We start from the raw sequence: 19358 nt of genomic DNA, 5'->3' as shown, positions 1-19358 counted from the left end.
AATCATACGAAATTAAACCTGAAACCTACGTTAAACCTGAAAATGTATTACTTTAAGGAATTAGCTTTTAGAAATTTTTCTTCTTGTCAAAGATAATTTTAAACTAGCAATTCAAAATGGTGTAAAGGTGCAATTCGAAATAAAAATTCAATAAATACTGTGGTTCCATAAAACCTACCACTTGTACATGTCCCATCTATATATTTTTTAACAGATTTCCTATATAATTTATGACAGCACTAGTTTTCTTATTACAAACAAAAAATATGAAAATATAACCAAAGTGGTTATCTCCAGGCCTCAGGTAAATATGTTCTTACAATCTTATGTATTCATTTTACTTATAAAAAATGGATTTTAAAGTATATTTTTGATGAGGAATTCACATTTACTTCTGCATATAAAGGGACAGACATGGTTTATATAGTGTAATTTTGCAGTGATTTCCTGGGTGCAAAAACGAAAGACAAGGTGAAGTTCTTTTAGTCATCTTCTTATATTAGAATATAAAAGCCACTCTGCTAAATTAATTGGCAGTTCCATTTTTCTCTTAATCTAGAGACCAGAAAATCTGTCTCTCTGCTATATCTTCTCATCTTCCAGAAATGACCTGTTGAGGGCTGCCTACCTTGGAAAATTGTATCCAAATTGTTGGGGTTTTTTAAATACATTGAATTAAAGACATCCTATGCCTCATTAATTTGTGTAATCCCTTTTAAAATTACTTTATACTTTCAATCTCCACAACCCTACTGATGACACGTAAATACTGAGGGACACAGTATTTTTTTAGTGTTTTTCTGACATAGTAAGACTTTCCTCTAGAATCTCCCACTTTGAAAGTACTTCCTAATTCTGCTTTTATCTATCTGTATCTTATTCATTTCTCATGCTTTATATTCACATTGCCTTGTACCATATCATTTCTATCTGCTCTAGGGAAGCATCATTATCACATATGAAAATGTATGCATCAGATTCTCAAACAGCACTGACCAAACAGTACTCATTATCTTTGACAACTTATGATTTCCAGTGGCAAACAAGCACCATTAAAATTACGCGAGTCTTGATCTCCTTTTCATAACTATTACATTTCTTTCACAGATATGGCATTTATTCTGCCTTCTGATAACATAGTTAGTAAGTGTTTTGATGTCCAGTTGTAACTTTTCAATTCAAAATACTTTTTTTCCTTGTGCAGAATTTATATCATCAGCAAAATCTTTACCTCACTTTTCCTACTTTTTAGAATATTCCAAACAACACAAATATCAGTGCAAATAACTGAGACTGACTGTCACCCTTCATTGATGAATAAGACTTTATTCTTATAATTTATTTTCTCCCTCTAACCATTACTTAATGCTTTAGAGGATTTTTTCCATCTATTTTGAGACAGCTTAATTTTTTTAAAAGCCTATTATAAAAGATCTCTTGAAAGCTTTCGAAAATCTAAGTACACTAAATCCACATGAATAACCTCATCAAGCTTCTTGAGTACTTTAAAATAATTCTAATAAATTTGTGAAACATAATTTCCTTCTGAAAGATAGCTCTTTTGTTCACTCCTCATGTTAATACTTTTCCCTTATTTTGTATTTTGCTACTAATCACAGAATCACAGAGTCATAGAACAGTTTGAGTTGAAAGGGAGCTTCAAAGTTCATCTGGTCCAACCTCCCTGCAATGAGCAGGGACATCTTCAACTAGATCAGGTTGCCCAGAGCCCCGTCCAGCCTGGCCTTGAATGCCTCCAGGGATGGGGTGTCCATCACCTATCTGAGCAACATGTGCAAGTGTTTCACCAACCTTATTGTAAAAAATTTCCTCTTTATGTCTTGCCTGAATCTCCCATCCTTTAGTATTATACTGTTACCTCTTGTCTTATTGTAACAGGCCCTGCTAAAAAGAGTGTCCCAATCTTTCTCATATGCCCCTTTTAAGTACTGAAAGGCTGCAGTAAGGTCTCCCTGGACCTCCTCTTCTCCAGGCAGAACAACTCGAACTCTCTCAGCCTGTCCTCATAGCAGAGGTGTTCCATCCCTCTGATCATCTTGGGACACTCAGCTTGGTGTCACCTGCAAACTTGCTGAAGATACACTGGATTCCACCGTGTATGTCATTTATGAAGTTATTGAACAGTATTGGTCCCAGTAAAGACCCCTGAGGAACACTACTACTACTAATTCTACTAATAACTACAATTTCTACATATGTGACATACATTGAGGTTCAAAGGACTGAGCTGAAGTTTCCCAGATTATCATTTGATAACTTTATTTTCTTAAAGACTTTATTTTTTCCTTTATATATATATATATTTATATATATAAAATATATATATTGCTGTTCCTTCAGAATTCGGGAGCAAGGAACCACTTTGTTAGTGTCATGAAAACTACAGTACAAATGGTAATTACAGAAAAATCAATGTCAGGACCTCCTTTCAGAGAGGTGATCTGTTCTGATGTCTGGAAATTGTAGAAACCTTTTTCCTCATTGCAATTGTTTGTTTGTGTCTATTTGAGAATTGTCACAGCAGAGCTGGCTTTATTCATGAACCCGTTAGTCTCATTCATTCAAAGTGAAAGGCATTTGAGATAAATGCAGTCATAACAGACTGGGCCTCAGGCTGGTCCCACTTTTTTTGATACTACCCTGACATATGGGAAGCTGCATGAGAAGGTAGGATACTCCATCCTCAAGAAGAAGAAATACTTTGCAACTAAATAATCATGAAGTCTTGAATTAATTACAAAGGGAGAGGTATTGTTTTGTTAAAACTCATTAGTTTGAGGAAATCAGAACATTAGACAATGATCAGTTAAAGACAGATATCCAACCAATACGCATTTACAAGCAGTTCCTACCAAGTAAATTTTCAGTGTTTCTCACCAGCTTGCCAAATCCAGCAAAACTCAGCCTTTTAAGTCAGCCAGTCAGATACCCTATTCCCATGAAACCCATAGAAATTGTAGTGAATATTATCCTTTCGGTGGTGTTTCCAGGACTTGTACTCATTAAACACGGGAACTGTTCTGTCCCAAATGTCAGGATCACAAGAACTACCACATCCATGTTTCCAAGGCTAACAACCAAGCACCCTGGCACAGTCATCATACTCCTCTAACAGTAGACTTCAACATTTTCCTGTTTGTTTCAATTTCTAATGAGAGTAAAAATAAGTATCAAACTACTGAATTGTTTTACCAACCAACTTTTTTTTCCTTTCCTATAGGAGCCTCATAACTTTTAAATAAAGTGAAGTCAGAATTACATTAATAATCTATGATGCACTTGGGGCTTTTTTTCTTGTAGAAGCAATTTTTATATCTCTGTGAGGAAAGCAAAGATATGCAAAACAGAAGAAAGATGTAGATATGAAGAAATTAAAAAAAAAAAAGGCATACATTACCAGAATAATTCATAACTTCAGAAGATTTTTAATACATCTACTTGATTTCACTGTAATCTCTACAGACTTCATAGATCTCCACAGGCATATCTCAAGTTTTTTCCTTCCAGATCTCCTTAGAGAGTTCACGTGAGCCTTTAAAATAAATGTTCATAAGGGGGATTGTGTGGTAGAGTACTTCATTTTTTTCAGTCTCCCAATATCTCAAAGGAAAACTAAATTAATCTCTTTTGCCTATCTGCAGCTGTTTTGAGAATACCTTGCTGGTACCATACCAGTATGCTGTTGTATAAATAAATTACCGTAATATCAGAAGGTAGGAAAGAAAAAAACAGATGGTAAAATGAGTATTATTAATCCACAGTAAAATACTGTACAGGCTCATAAAGCTTTTGCCCAACGTTTCTCCTTTTCTTGTTTTACAAATTTCTGTATTACAGCAGAACGTCTACATGCTTACACAATCAAGAGTTTAAATAAAAAAAAAAAAAAACCGTCCATATTTCACAGCAGTTACACCATGCTAGCAGTAAGTGTAATGTGGTCTGCAACAATATCCTATGAGGTTGTTCATGTGGCTCTCACTCAGGAATGTTGCTACCTTTGTTCCTGGAGGAATTCCTCTATGTCACTTAGACCTTCCTACCCCTTTAATTAACTGCTAACTGGCTTTTCAGCTGGAAGCTAACAGAGGCGTGTAGAAGAAGAGAAAGAACCCTTGAGAAAAATCACGGAATGGGACTTATAAATAATCAGGTATATTTTCCTGTCTATTACAGGCAACCAAGTATTATGACAGTTTTCAGGTTAAAGGAGCACAGACAGAACTAAGTGTTTGCTCCTTTCCTCTGTGTTGAAGAAAACAAAAAAAAGGGGCATATTTGGAAGACATGTGCAGTGTAAGATTAATGACTATCCTAAAGCACAAGACAAGATTTAAGTTTTTCCATGTATTTATTGATAATATTGTGTATTAAAATGGTTATTTCAAGGTAGGTTTGACTTTTGCAATATTACCCTGTCAACCTCTTTTGAGGCCTCTACCTAATTGCCACTTAAAAGGGGTGCAGCGGATCTTTTTTTCACCTTTCTGTATCAACTAAAAATATGACACTTTAAAATCCTTTTGTTATGACATAGTGAATGATCAGAGCAGATAAACACTCTCCGAGTGTCCAGTTTTCCAGTAAATCAGAAAGAGGAACAGATTGAGTGACTGTATTTTCTAAGACTAAGTAAATGTCTAGAAAAGTCAATATGAGTCATCAGCCCTAGGGCCCTGGTAAAACAGGTAACATAACCTTTTGTGTAGACTGATCAAGCCCTGCCTTTAAAATAATCGATCAAACAAACAAACAAGCACAAACAACAACAACAAAACAAACAAACAAACAAACAAACAAAATCCCATAGGTTTTTCCTTCTCTTTCTTCTGTTTCTGTTTCAAAATCTTTCTGTTCTGATAAGTAAAGCCCTTTAATTTTACATCCTGAATCACAGACTCTTTAAAGCCAGTTGTGCCAGGCTGTCTATAACTTTCACTTTCACTAGGTCATAGATGAATGTTAAATAATATCAGATCAAGCATTGCCCTGAAGTGTTTTGCATGTAATGTCCCTGGAGCTTTTAATACAGATATTTTCAACACAATCCTCTTTTACTTCTCATTTACCTCTTCTTTACCAATTTCATAGTTCCAGCACCGATCCTTTCTTCCCTAACTTCATATACAATTTCATGCATGAAATCACAACTTTTTTTTCATAATGTCTGGATAGGTAAGACCTATTGCATTACTGTTATTCAGAATACTTTCTCAAGGAAAACTGTGAGTTTAATTTGGCACTTTCAAACTTCAGAAAACTGATTAATTTAAAATGTATAAAAAGCTCTGGATAGTGTGGAGCTCAGACTAATGCCCATTGCAGATGACAAAAACATCTAAAACAGTCTTACTGAAATCCCATTGCCCAGGACTTCTGATTTTGTGTATTACATTTTGGTTTTGGGGAGAGGGAAGTCATTTAAATGATGATGATTGCAATGGTCTAGTCTGCTTCATTTGTCTGAGGCTGAGGTATGTAGAGGAACATGATATTCCTCAGATTTTCAATGCTGTGTGTTACATGGCAGAGATGGTGCAGCAAAAATATGTAGAAAATGTCACTAGTTTCTCTAATCTTCTTTACTATCTCTCACTATTTCATAGGATTCCACTATTTTTTCAGACATTAATGTATTCACTCAGTTACAAAAAAAATGCTTTAATTATACTAGTACACATAATTACTGGACCCTTTTGAACACATAACAAGACATATTAAACCAGAACAACTTATTTTACTATCCCCCTTTCTTTTTAAATGGTGTTCTCGAAACAATGTTTATCAACATCACATATTGCTGGTCCCAGTAGAATTCCTTCCTTTTTGTCTTAGATAAAAATAATGATATAAGATGATGCATGACCAGGAATATGATGCTGTCAATAAGAAGCATTAATTAACAAATTAATTAGACACAATTTGTTTCTCTCCCTCATGAGAGAAGAAAAGAGTTTTTCTATCTTGCTGGAAAGCATACTAAATAAGGAGAAACATGCATATATCAGTACCCTAAATACTGCAGCCTTAATAAACTTCCTCTAGGGTTTCTTTCTCCAGGGTAGATACAAATTGTTTTCTTAAACTGGCTCACCCATCCCTAATCCACAGTTTGCCAACATAATTTGCTTCTGCTTTTTGTGATGTCTTAGCAACTGCAGCAATAATATCGCCTTTCATGGCCCTCACTAAAATCTAAACCAAAACCACTTTGATGCAATGGAGTAATTTATGTTTAGTTACATTTCCTCAAGCCAGAGGTACAGCACAGTATGTTAGATACTCTGCTCTCTGTGCTAGAAGTGTTTTTCCATTTTAAATAAACATCTAAATTGCCTAATTCTTTTTTGTTTCAACTTAGGTCTTTCCTTAAGGTTAAGTGTATGTAGGTGTCATAAGGGAAAAAAAAAATATAAGCAAATAAAAAAATAACACTATTAAGAATATAGCTCATTTTCTCACATGCTTTGTTTTTCTTGTTTGTAGAAAGCATTTATTTTACAGAAACAGGAATGATGTGAAGAAATCTTGTAAAATCACTTTCTTAAAGTATTACTTAAGTTCTATTATTCTTTGAACATTTTTTTCTCCACAATAGTCATCAGAAAATTACAGTGCATTGAAAAGTCAGCAGAACACTTCCTATGTCCTTCCCCCTTAATGGATGAATTTCCTCTTCTCTCTCTTTTATTTCTTTGTTTCCCTTTCAATTAGCTTGTCCATGTGTTTTTTTAAGCCATGTTTTGAGTAAAACTAGAGAATGACACTGGTGGCAGGAGCTTCTTGTGTCATTGGAAAAAACCTCTAGGACACAGCAATTAATCCCTTTATAAAACAGACATTGTAAACCATTTAAGGTAACTGCCCTCAGGAGATAACTATTTATTGCTGACTATCAACAAGCTGGCTCATGGTCATCCTGCTGTCCACCAGGACCCCCAGGTACCTTTCCCCTACACTGTTCTCTAATAGGTCATTCCTGGGGTTGTTCCTGCCCAGATGCAAGACTCTACACTTTCCCTTGTTATATTTAATTAATTTTTTCCCCGCCCAACTCTCCAGCCTGTCCAGGTCTTGCTGGATGGCAGCACAGCCTTCTGGCATGTCAGCCACTCCTCCCAGCTTGGTGTCATCAGCAAACTTGCTGATAGTACACCCTATTCCCTCATCCAAATCATTGATGAATATATTGAATAATACCAGCCCTGGTACTGACCCTAGAGGAACTCCACTAGATACAGGCCTCCAACTAGACTCCGCCACATTCACCACGACTCTCTGGCTTCTTCCCTTCAGCCAGTTTGCAGTCCACCTCACTACTTGATCGTTCAGACCGCACTCCCTCAGTTTAGCTGTAAGGATGCTGTGGGAGACTGTGTTAAATGCTTTACTGAAATCAAGGTAGACCACATCCACCGCTCTGCCATCATCTATCCACCTTGCTATGTTCTCATAAAAGGCGATGAGGTTAGTCAAGCACGACTTCCCCTTGGCGAAGCCATATTGACTGCCCCTAATGACCCTCTTATCCTTGATATACCTTGAGATGGCATCAAGGATAAGTTGTTCCATATTTGAAAAAGCTCTTTCTGTTGTCCTTGACCCCTCTCACCAGGTTTAATTCTAAGGAGGCCTTAGCTTTCCTAGTTGCCTCCCTACACCCTCTGATAACAGCCTTATATTCTTCCCAAGTGGCCACCCCCTCCTGCCATGATCTATAAACTTTCGTCTTCCACTTGAGCTTACCCAGCAGTTCCCTAATTAAACACGCAGGTCTCCTGGCTCACTTCCTTGACTTCCTACATGTTGGGATGCTCTGATCTTGAGCCTGGTAGAAGCAGTCCCTGAACACTAACCAACTATCTTGGGCCCCTTTACCTTCAAGCAGCCTTGTTCATGGGATTTCCCCCATCAATTGTTTGAAAAGGCCAAAGTTGGCCCTGCTGAAGTCCAGGGTTGAAATTCTGCTTGATATTCTGTTCCTGCCATACAAGATCCTGAACTCCACAATCTCATAGTCGCTGCAACCAGGGCAGCCCTCAACCTTTAATGCTTCAACCAGACTCTCCTTGTTAGTGAGGATGAGGTCCAGCAGTGCACCTCTCCTAGTCAGCTCCTCCACCATTTGCAACAGAAAGTTATCGTCAAGGCACTGGAGGAACCTCCTAGACTGTGGCTGGGTGGCTGAGTAGTCCTTCCAGCAAACATCAGGGAAGTTAAAATCCCCCACCACAACCAGGGCCTGTGATTGTGAGGCTGCTCTCAGCTGTCTGTAGAAGGCTGCATGAACTTCCTCACCCTGATCTGGTGGCCTGTAATAGACACCCACAACAGTATCACCCCTGCCTGCCTGCCCCTTAAATCTTACCCATAGTCTCTCAACTCGCTCCTCATCCGCACCTGGACAATACTCAATACATTGTAGTTGCTCTCTCACATAAAGAGCAACTCCACCACCTCGCCTGGCTGGCCTGTCTTTCCTGAGAAGGACATGGCCATCCATGACCACATTCCAGTCATGTGAGCTGTCCCACCATGTCTCTGTAATTGCCACCAGATCATAATCTCCTGACTGGACACAGGTTTCTAACTCCTTCTGCTTATTCCCCGTGCTGCGTGCATTGGTGTAAAGAATTTCAGGGAGCGAGCAGCGCACACTGATTTCACCCTAGGGGTATGGGAGGCCTCCCAGTCTTCATCAACTCTAGAGTGCTGCCCCACTGATGCAAGTTCAGCTACAATCCCATTCCCCTTCAAGTCTAGTTTAAAGATCTCTGGTTAATGAATAACAAATTTTGTTTGATTTGGGGAAGAAAATATTTGATATTAAAGTTGAAAAAATATTTCAAAGAAGTAAGGATAAATAAATAGAGGATTTAAAAAAAAAAAAAACCAAAAAACAACACCCTAAAATGAAGAGAGCATGACGCAAGAAGCAGCTGTTCCTAAAATGCCACAGAGCTTTGCCACTTTCTCTTTGCAATATCTGAATAATCATTAAAAATGACAACAGAGAAGACTGTGGCTGTTTGATGACACTGGCACTGTCAGTGTCAGAAGCAATCATGCTGTCAATTATTTTATAACTGTCGCTTATTGAATTACTGAATTTCTACAAATTCATCCTATGTTTTGTGCCTTTGCATTTCCCTGTTTACTTCTGATTTTCTCTTAATTGAGTTTGACTGTAAGACCATGAACAATGCCAGAATATTGCAAACAATATAGCTCTGAAGCAGATAAGGTAGCAAAAGATCAATTAAATAAAGAATTAAAAACAAATAGTGTGAAAGTTTAAGTAAAACAGTAAATACATTAATTTATACCTTAAAGACAAAAGAAAAAAAAAAGATATCTACCTTTGTCTCTATATAATTAGCCTCATCAAATTTTGGAAAACCAAATATTTTGTTCCTACATGGTAGATGCTGAGCCTTTTTTAATTATTGTATGTGGTAACTGGGTAGTCATTAATGAAAATATGAAACAACACAAATCCAGAATTAGAAAAAATATATTATAATGTGCAAAAATAGCTGAAGGAAATAGTCAAATCTTTAAAATTTCTGTATGGAGCCAGGGGATTTTAATTTTTCTTTTTTTTTTTTTTTTTCAGCCCAAAATATTTATTGTAGCTTTTCTATATGTGCAAATGATGTCATGATATAATACATATCATTATATGTTTTCACATGATAACGGTAAATAATCATCATCTTCAAAGCCAAGGACTGGATTTTTCACTTCACAACATAGTATGTTTTGTGTCTAAAATAGCAATTTGACACAGTGAAGTTTGACCATACAAGTACCATAGTACCCCCCTATGTCAATCTGATAGTGGTCAGGTAACAAGCCAAGATGAAAAGTTCATTCTTTAATGGGTTTCCCATGTATCACAGCCTTGCCAGCTATGTAAGCAGCATGCCACTGCTGTGTTTACTGTAATTAAATTTCTCTAGAACAGCAAGTTGTTGCGTCTATTCAGTGTCTCAGATGAAAACCTCCCATATGGTTAAATTGAAAGGTGGCAGCTAAACAGGCTGAATGAATTTGTACTCATTTAAATAATATGCCCCAAATGCTTCCATCATCAAATATACAGTTTTCTAGATCACCTGTTTCCTGAGATTTATTTTCATCAGCCACTAGATTCCTCATAAGGTTTGTGTCATTAGCTGTTTTTTCCTTATGCTGAATGCTGCAAAAATGTCACTTCATCGTCAGTTGGGTCCAAGACCTAATTATGCCCTGAAGTCCAAACTGGGGCTTCCTTTTCACAAGCGATACTGCTTCACTAAATAGCATGGTACTGAATCTGCTCTCATTTGATACAGCTTAATGAGAAGTACAGGTCCTCTAATCATCCATTTCTTAAAAATAAAACAGAAGCAATATTTTAGCTGTTTGAATAAAATCTCTTCACTTAAAGAAAAAAGATATGTGTGTTTTCTATGGTTTCTTTAGTTTCGAACTCTCCATTGGCAAGTTCTTATAATCTGACCTTTAACCTCATAGAGAAAATCTTATACAAGTAATCATGCACTTTTCTGAATTTATATGTATCTTCCTAAAGAATATAACTTGTTGCAGCTGTTATTGTTTCTGTTTTTATTGTTGTTGTTTTTAATAGACTTCAAATAATCTTCAATGGAATACTTTATAAACTTAAGAACAGCTATGCATTTTAAGAATCATTCCCCTATTAGAAAAAAATAGTCTAATTACAAATATGCTTCAACATAAGCAGATAAGTTATTCCATGTCAAGTCAGTGTGATAGTTCAGAACGTGACTCTTCAGTGCAGCATGAAATGAAATACAAAACCTGAAAAGCTTGGGATGCGTTATAGAAAGTAAATTAGTGAAATGAAACTTAAGATGGCTCATATGACTGTTGCTGACACATATCTTAAGAAAACTGATTGTTAGAGATCTTTTAGAAAATTGAAATTGTCTTTTGACAGTTCAAGTATACATCAACTGAGATTTTTAATATCTGCTTAAAAGCAAGTAAGCTGATTTTTCTTTGTTTTTCCTTTTACAATTTTTTTTTTGTATTATTACTTAAAGTGTTCAATATATCAGCTGTTTTGAATAGATTCCAGATAACTTACAGTTCATATACACAATGTCATGGCCTCGTTGAGGAGAAGAATAACTATTGCCCTTCTCTCACATCTTGAGATGACTTGTTCACTTCTTTTCTCTCTTCTTAATCTTCTCTCATGGGACATCAGGTTAAAAAGTGGGACTCATGCATAGGTTAGCTTGCTTCAAGCTCTCTAATGTGTTGGTAATCCCCTCTTTTGAGCTGTGATGTTTCTTGCCTTCTAATGATAGTGTGTTTTGGGTTTTTGTGTTTTGTTTTTTCTTTCTCTTTCTCTTTTTCTTTTTTCTTTTTCTTTTTCTTTTTTCTTTTTCTTTTTCTTTTTCTTTTTCTTTTTCTTTTTCTTTTTCTTTTTCTTTTTCTTTTTCTTTTTCTTTTTCTTTTTGATGATGGTGCATTAAAATAATTAGCTCTTCTTTGCTCTTAATGATCATGTGCTTTTACTGATGAACTTTGCTTTTAAATTTGACCTTATCTTGCTGTCTACTAAAATTTAAAGAATTGTGACAAATTCACAATAACTATTTAAAGATGAATGTTAGACACTGGAGAGTTGGTTTTAACCTGCACAAAGCTTTTAGTTTTTTTTTTCTCCCTAGTATTTTATCAGCTTCTGCTTGAATATACTTGTGTGATGGTGAACTGAAGACTTGTCAGGTTGAGTAATTCACTAATCTTTATCACTAATTTAGACTAATTAAACTATTTTTTTAAAGAAAAAAACACATTAAAACTCCTTTACTAAAGGTGAGACCGAACCTCTGTACATTCTCAAAGTCTCATACGTATGAACAGGATATTTTAGTTTGACAGATCATAGATATAAAAGATGAAGATTTGCCTTTTTGTAGTAAATAACTAACCTCCCACTGACTTTACCCAGGCCAAGATCAGCTTGCAGGAGTCTGTGAATAATATAAAAGAAAAAAAAACAAAACAAAACATAAATTGACAACTAATATTACTCACAATGAATAATTCAACCAAGTCTGTTTAAGAGACTTGTCCAGGAAAGATTTACACCATTCAGTTTAAAAGAAAGAAACAGAAAATTGTAATAAATGAGGTGGTGACTTTTCTGAGCTATAGCTGTATAAAAATATTTCCCTCTGGATAGAGGTGTTACTTTTATTGTGTAATAATAGTCTTCAGTCTTGGGCTTCAGGCTTTTTATCAGGATCTCAGTAAATGGTCCACCTTTAGGACAATATTTTATCATGATTGCCCTTAAAACTAGTTACTATTTATGTGACAGAGCATTTATAGTTTTGATGGTTTGGCTTACCAGATGTAGTCATGCTACTGAACAGAGTGACAGAGACAGTTTGTTACATCAAACTACTAAAAGAAAAAAAACTGTTTTAAATATAATAAATTGGGTGTGTGCCATGAATGAGCAACCAGTTCAGCATGCAGTTCCCCGAATCCCTAGAATATCCCATATTCCTAACTCAAATTCGAAGAACAGACAATGGAAAAAACAGGGAATGGAGAAAATTCTCCAGTTACATTATTTTGATTCCTCAAAGAAATTGTGTAGAAAATACAAGCGCCTACTAAATAAACCAAAGAAACAAATTGTGATATTCACTCCTCTACAGAACAACTTGCCACTCTTAATAAGTCTTTTCATAAGCCAGAGATCAGCCAATATAAAAAAAAAAAAACAACTATAAGGTGTTTTGAAAAGTTAGTAATAAAGATATATATTTATATGAAAAAGGAACATGATGTTGTGGTAGACTGAAATTTATCCTACTCATATGTCAGTGCCCATTTAGTATGTAGGGAAAAATACCAACAACAAATGTAGCCATACCATTGTACTGCCACTTCTCTAACACTTATGTGTGAATACAGCATTTAAAATTACTAGATTAATAGAATTTTAGTTATTTTTCTCTGTTATCACCTGGTGCACCTCTTCTTTTCTTAATACTGCAGTGTTTTTTGAAGTGAAAAAGAAGAAAAACAGACCAAAGAAGGACAAATTTTGCTCATTTAATTAAAATAAATGAATCTGAACAGAGGAACTTGAAATAATTCCTTCAGATAATTTTTTTTTTCCACAACAAAGGTTTCAAAGCCAGTCTGAATACTTTATGCCACATCTGACATCATCAGAAAATGTTTTTGTCTCTTAATGTACGCAGAAGAATCAGAGTTTCTTTGAAGAGAAGATGTGCCAGGTAGATTCAAGCAGAAGGACTCATCTAACCTAACTTTAGACCTCTACTATCCAGCTGTCAGTTTCTGAATTAGCCATCCTACAGCTGCATTGGTAGTCAATGGAAAGGAACAGGATGCTTTAGAGCCACATTGGCTTAATTTATCTGACTGAGGGTGAGGTGAGGGTTTCAGAAAGGCACACCCACATCAACTATACAGAGGTGAGAATGGTTAGCTTAAGCCAATGCCCAGCTGTCTCTTGTTCACGCTTCAAGCTGACCAGACATTATGTGAAAAGAGTATAACAGAACCCAAGCTAACACCGGCAGGGCAGTAGTCTCCTAATGTTTTTGATTGCTTACCCCATTAGTAAAATATTTCTGAGCATGCATGCCCAGTGTATGGATATTTGTTTATTGATAAAATGAATATCTGTCTCTTGAGTTTATGTGATAAGGTTTTGGTAGCAGGATGGTGGGCTACAAGGTGGTCTCTTTAACGTGAGGCATGGGGCTGCTCCCCTGTTGGACAGAGCTGGCTCCAGCTGGCTCCAAAATGAACCCACCACTGACCATGTACTAATATGTTATGTACATCATAAAGCATATGAGAAAGTATAAATTAAAAAATGGATAAGGTAAAGATGCAAAGGATGAAATAAACATTATTTGAAATAATTACTTGATTTTATTTATTAATGGTGGAAAAAATACTTTCTTCCACCCCACAAAGGATTGTCTTAAGCACCACATGGGTGGTGCATATCCTGATTTGGAAACCGATAAGAGTAGTCCTCAGGTTTTACAACCTGATTTAATCTTCTCTTCAGTTTGTGCTAATAAGTAACAGAACACTCTAAGAATATCAATAGTGAGGTATATCTCCAGTTGTTTTTAGGCAGTGATTTAACAGGTTTATCTGTAGGTTTTCTGATTTAATGTTAATTTGGCCATTACAGTATCTCCCTGGTTCTTACAATGAAACCAAACCCTTTTAATCCTATTAATCCTTACTGGGTTTGAAAATCTTTCTTTCTGATTTATGAGGAAAAAAAAAAAATAAAATCAAATTCACTCACACAGTATTTTCAGTACTTTTAAAAAACTTATATAGGAAGTGGGATTTCTCTTTCCGTATATGTAAAAAGAAACTAGATGTATGTTTATTAATCAATATACTGATATAAATTTCTTTCTTTTCAATTAAAGAAATTATACTGAATGAAGAAAGGCTATTGGCTTTTCAAGAAACTTGGAAGATTTTGTCATTAGAGAGAACAAGAATGGAAGGAATTTAGACTTGCTGAAGTAGGATCAGAATGTTGTTTCAGCTTCATGATCTGTTGTGGAAAAGGGCCCAGAAAGGAAAAGAGTAGGAACTTTTGAGAAATCTTGAGAGTACTCAGTGCTCTGTAAAAGTCATAAGAGTGAAAGTCATAAGAGAAGAAGTGAGAGATGTAGACCCTAGTATGCAATGGAGACTAGCAAGGAGGAAAAGGCCTGGATCTTGAGGGCATTTCAACTTCCTCTGCAGAGGTGACCATCTTCTATTGACTCTATAAGAAGTCCTGGGGATTAACACCCTCAGTCAGCTGCAGGTTACGTGAATCTCCTGTAAATGTTTAATGCTGTGTTCAAAAGAGAAGCAATGGAAGTTCTTTCTTTACTTTGCCTCATTAAAAGCAACATCACTCATTTTCAACTTGAAATATCTCTGTCACTTAAATCCTTTTTTCTCTGCTACTTATTGCTGTGAGTTATTATTATTTGTCACACATTATAACGGCCAACATCACACATTTGGGCCTTGGCAAAATGAACACTGTGCTTGCAGAGGGAGCAACAGAGTATAATGTACATTTGAATTCAGGAACAGACAAGCTGTCCTGAATCCCGATTTAGGATCCTGCCAATTACACCAATTTTTCATAAATCCTGATTAAGATCCTGCCAACTGTGCCATTTATCCTGAATCCTGATTTAGGATCCTGCCGACTACACCAATTTGCCGTAAAGTATTGGAATGAAACTCACTCAAAAGAGAGTAGCAGAAATATGTAATAACAATAGTAATTTTACAGAGTTCAATGAATTGAATGCCATTTAACAAAATTAACTGTAGTTGGACAAGGTTCAGTAAATTTAATGTCAAGATTCACCTTATTAATTACTGCATGGAAGAAAAAAAAAGGAAAATTGAGTTAGAATAATTCATGCAGAGACCAGGGAGGCAAAGGGTAAAGAAGACCCTCCCACAGAGTTACGAGGTTCAGAGTGGACCACCTTGCTTTCTGCACTCCTTAGAGAGCCTAAGTGTGTCTGGGACCAAACTTAGTCTCAGACTTGGTCAACAGACTTGGTCAACTCTCTAAAGGTAAGGAGAACAAAGGTTATAATACTTGAATACTGAGTGGCTACATGGATTAGTAATGTCTCATCCATATCAATTCAACATATAATCAATGTTACCAAGGCAAAAAGAAAGTTACCATACTACATGTGTAATATCAGCCACTCACCAAAGATCTGACATTGTGAAAGGTCTCTCTGTCTCTGGGAGCAACCTTGAGAGATGTTCCTACTCAAGGTGAGATCATTGCCATGCAGTCATGCTGCTTAGCTGTGAGAACTCAAAGAAGGCTCACCTAGGCTGTCATATTTATGGAATAACATAGTTGGCTCATAGTCAAATTATATGCAACAGGAACGGTAAGCATGAGAGTCCTTGTACCCATAACACTCTTTATTCCTTGATAAATGAGTCTTGGAAAAGCTACCTGCTATTCATATGTTAATTACATGACTGGTGTTCCAAGCTCACATGCACTGACGCTCACTGTGTCACTCTGTTCCTTTGCAAGTAAACCAGCGGAGTTCTTGTCCCAGCTACAGCTCAGGCCTTTGCCTCCCTTGGACCCTGTACCAAACTACTGCTGGTTTCATTAAGGGTTTGAGTGCACCTGTCACAGAAGCTCATCTCTTTATAGAAAGTGTTTACACTTGATGCTGTATTGGATTTCTTGAAGTAGATACTCGTGAGCTCGAGGAAAGAAACTGTAAAATATTCTGCCGGTTTTCTTGATGGTGTACATATTAGTATTCTGTTCAAAGAGAAACTAAAATTATGAGTTAAAAGTTTAAAATAGACCTTAAAGGAAAATACAGATTTGTTTCTCAAATGTATAAAACCCCACCCCTACTGTCTAGAATTAATGTGTGCTATCTTTTGCCTTATTTGTAGATTACAACTTCAGTAATACTTCTGATTTCATTTGTGGTGGTGGTGTTGTTTTTTTTTTTCCTAATTTTATAACAGTGTTAGCCATATTGCTCTCTCCCATTGATTTGCCAAGCTTGCAGTTTTTCTTGAATACAAAATCGTTTATATCATCTGTTGGACAAGTAAGAATAATTCCCTGATGAGCTGAAACATCTATCACCATGTTTGTCATGTCTTGCCATTGGTGGTTGTCTCCTACATATTATTCACACATTTCAAAGGACCACTGATGTGGTAGTTACTCTTCACTTTGGTACTTAGTGGCATTTGAAAGAGCATTTGCTGTCGACACATCCTATGGAGTGTAGTATAAACAGAACATTAAATAAGGGACAGTTTAATGAAAAGACATATAAAGTCAGCTTAATGGAGAAATAGTGAATCTAGTTCCATATATGAACTATATGACTAAAAATGGTTACAAGTATCACTGTAATTCTATTTTTCCGCTGGTAAATGAACAGTCAGACTAGAGCAGTAATGCATTTATATGGTATTATTGTGATGGACCTGTAGGCTGTTAATTGAAATTTCTAGCACACACCTCTGTGCCAGTACTTATGGTGACAACATACTAGTGAATGAAATATAGGTACAGAAAAAATAACTGTCTGATACTGTGTCAATTTACATATCAGATGTGATCAGGATCTCAGTCCTGGTTATATTAATTTCCTTTCCAATAGTACTGTGGTATCTAAGAAAGAACAAAAATACAAGGAGATATTTTTGTTAAACTCTTTTGTTACTTTGCCTTTCCACCCCCATTCAGTTATTTTTTTTTTAATTTTTTTGCTTGTCAGCTTCTGACATATAACATAAAATTTTCAGGAGTGCCTAAGGGCCATATTAGAAAAAGGACTGAGGTATCTGAAGTGGGACTTACTCTGCAGATACCTACAATGAAGAGTGTGATCCTGAAAAGCCCTGTACAATCTTTGCAGGCATGTTATGATTCAAATGTAAAGTTTGCCAGGCAATAGAAATATATACCCAGTAGTTCCTAAATCCTCACACAGTTAAGTTCAGCATCTGAATTTTCTTGGGACAGAGAAATTAGGTATTCCTCTGCCCAAATCCCTCTGGAGTTGGCTCTGGGAGGCAATCTCAGAGTATGCATAATACAATAGACATGGCACTGATGTCTTTCAAACTGCCTGAGTATTTGCCACTCTCCTTTGAAGCACTCATGAAAGAGAAAGAACCCTTTAGTTTTTATATCTCGATCAGAAATTTCACTAGGCTGCTTTGTTCCCTGTTGTCTCTGAAAGACTTTGTACTTCCATTTCTCAGCTTAGTGAAGCGGACTTATACCACTAGATTCACACCAAGTGGCAAAACCAGCTTATCTTCATCTTTGTAGAAGGCATTCCACAATTCAGGCTTAGATTCATTTGCCTAGATAGGGAGAACAAAGTAATCTATAGGTTAGCAGTTACTGTGGGTGTGAATCCTTGCTTTCAAGGACTTTTTAGCATTTTAGATTAGACTTCTGTGACCTCTCAGTTGATTTCTCTGAAGAAACAAGCTTATTTTTGTTCACTCTTTAGCATTGAAATGGCATCTTTTTTTTTTTTAGATTTTAATGACTTATGGGGGAATTAGTTTCAAAAATCACCTACGAACATCTGAATGTCTGCTTCTATATGGTAAACTATTGGACAGGTGCATTTTTCAGCATACTACACCTTATCAAATAAGATTACTTTATATTGAACATAATAATTATGATGATCATTATTTATAATGTATATAATAAATGTATAATAAAGAATTTTATTGCTTTTCTTAATTTTAATGACCATTTGTTTCAGATCATTTAGGCTGTCTTTCCTCTCTTGTTTTGCTGTATTGTCTGGCTAATGGCACAAGGGCATCACAGGGTGAAACCCAGATTGCACTGTGCTGCACAGGCAGCAGTAGGAGCTCCTAACCATTCCTTTTCAGAGAGGATGAGAAACAGCCAAATTATTTATCTTGATGCTGGAATTGGCAATATCTGCTGCCTGAGTGTGTCAGCTCCAGGTGGAAAGGAAGAACAGACTGGTACATTTGAGGGTGAGGGGATGTAGGAGAAAAGGGAACAGGGAAGGGGACAATATGGAAACTGCCTTCTTCTAGCAGTGTATAAACTGTTGTATGTGTAAGCTTTTGAGCAACCCAGCTGAGTTGTTGTGATAGGAGATGTCCTGTCCCAGCAGAACTGCTCCTACAGTTGGGTCACTGCTGGGGCTTTTAGAACATTGAAGAGATTATTTGGCAACCAAAAGCAGTGACACAATGGTGTGTATCCTTCAATAGCAGCCTGAATAAAGGGATGGAACCTCCAACTTTGGATAGGACAGAAGTTTTGATTTCAAAGAAAATTCCTATTCTTTAATACTGTCCATGTATGTGGGGGTGTCTATTACTGATAGTGAAGCATAGAGAGAAGCTTTTATCCTGTGTGCAATCATTGTAAATAATAATAATACAACTACTCTGAAATAGAAGACATACTGCATTTGTACTTTTTGGTAGCAAATTTTAGTGTGAGCCCCTCAGGATTCACATGAGCAAGACAAATATGATATTGCTGAGATTTGGCTGCTCAATGGCTTCAATACAGCAGGGAACCAATTTGAGGGAAAAAAAAAAAAAAGTATTTTAACAAAAAAAACCAACACAACAAAAAAAAGACAAAAGTGCAATGAAGTCAGGGAGCTTAAGAATGAAGTTTACAAAATGATTTCACATACAGTTCACCCATGTCACTCCCCGCCCTGAGTGTCAAGCAATGT

Source organism: Streptopelia decaocto (assembly GCF_964273445.1).
Source record: "Streptopelia decaocto genome assembly, chromosome: 1".
NCBI classification, from domain to species: domain Eukaryota; kingdom Metazoa; phylum Chordata; class Aves; order Columbiformes; family Columbidae; genus Streptopelia; species Streptopelia decaocto.
Note: the sequence above shows the minus strand (reverse complement) of the source record.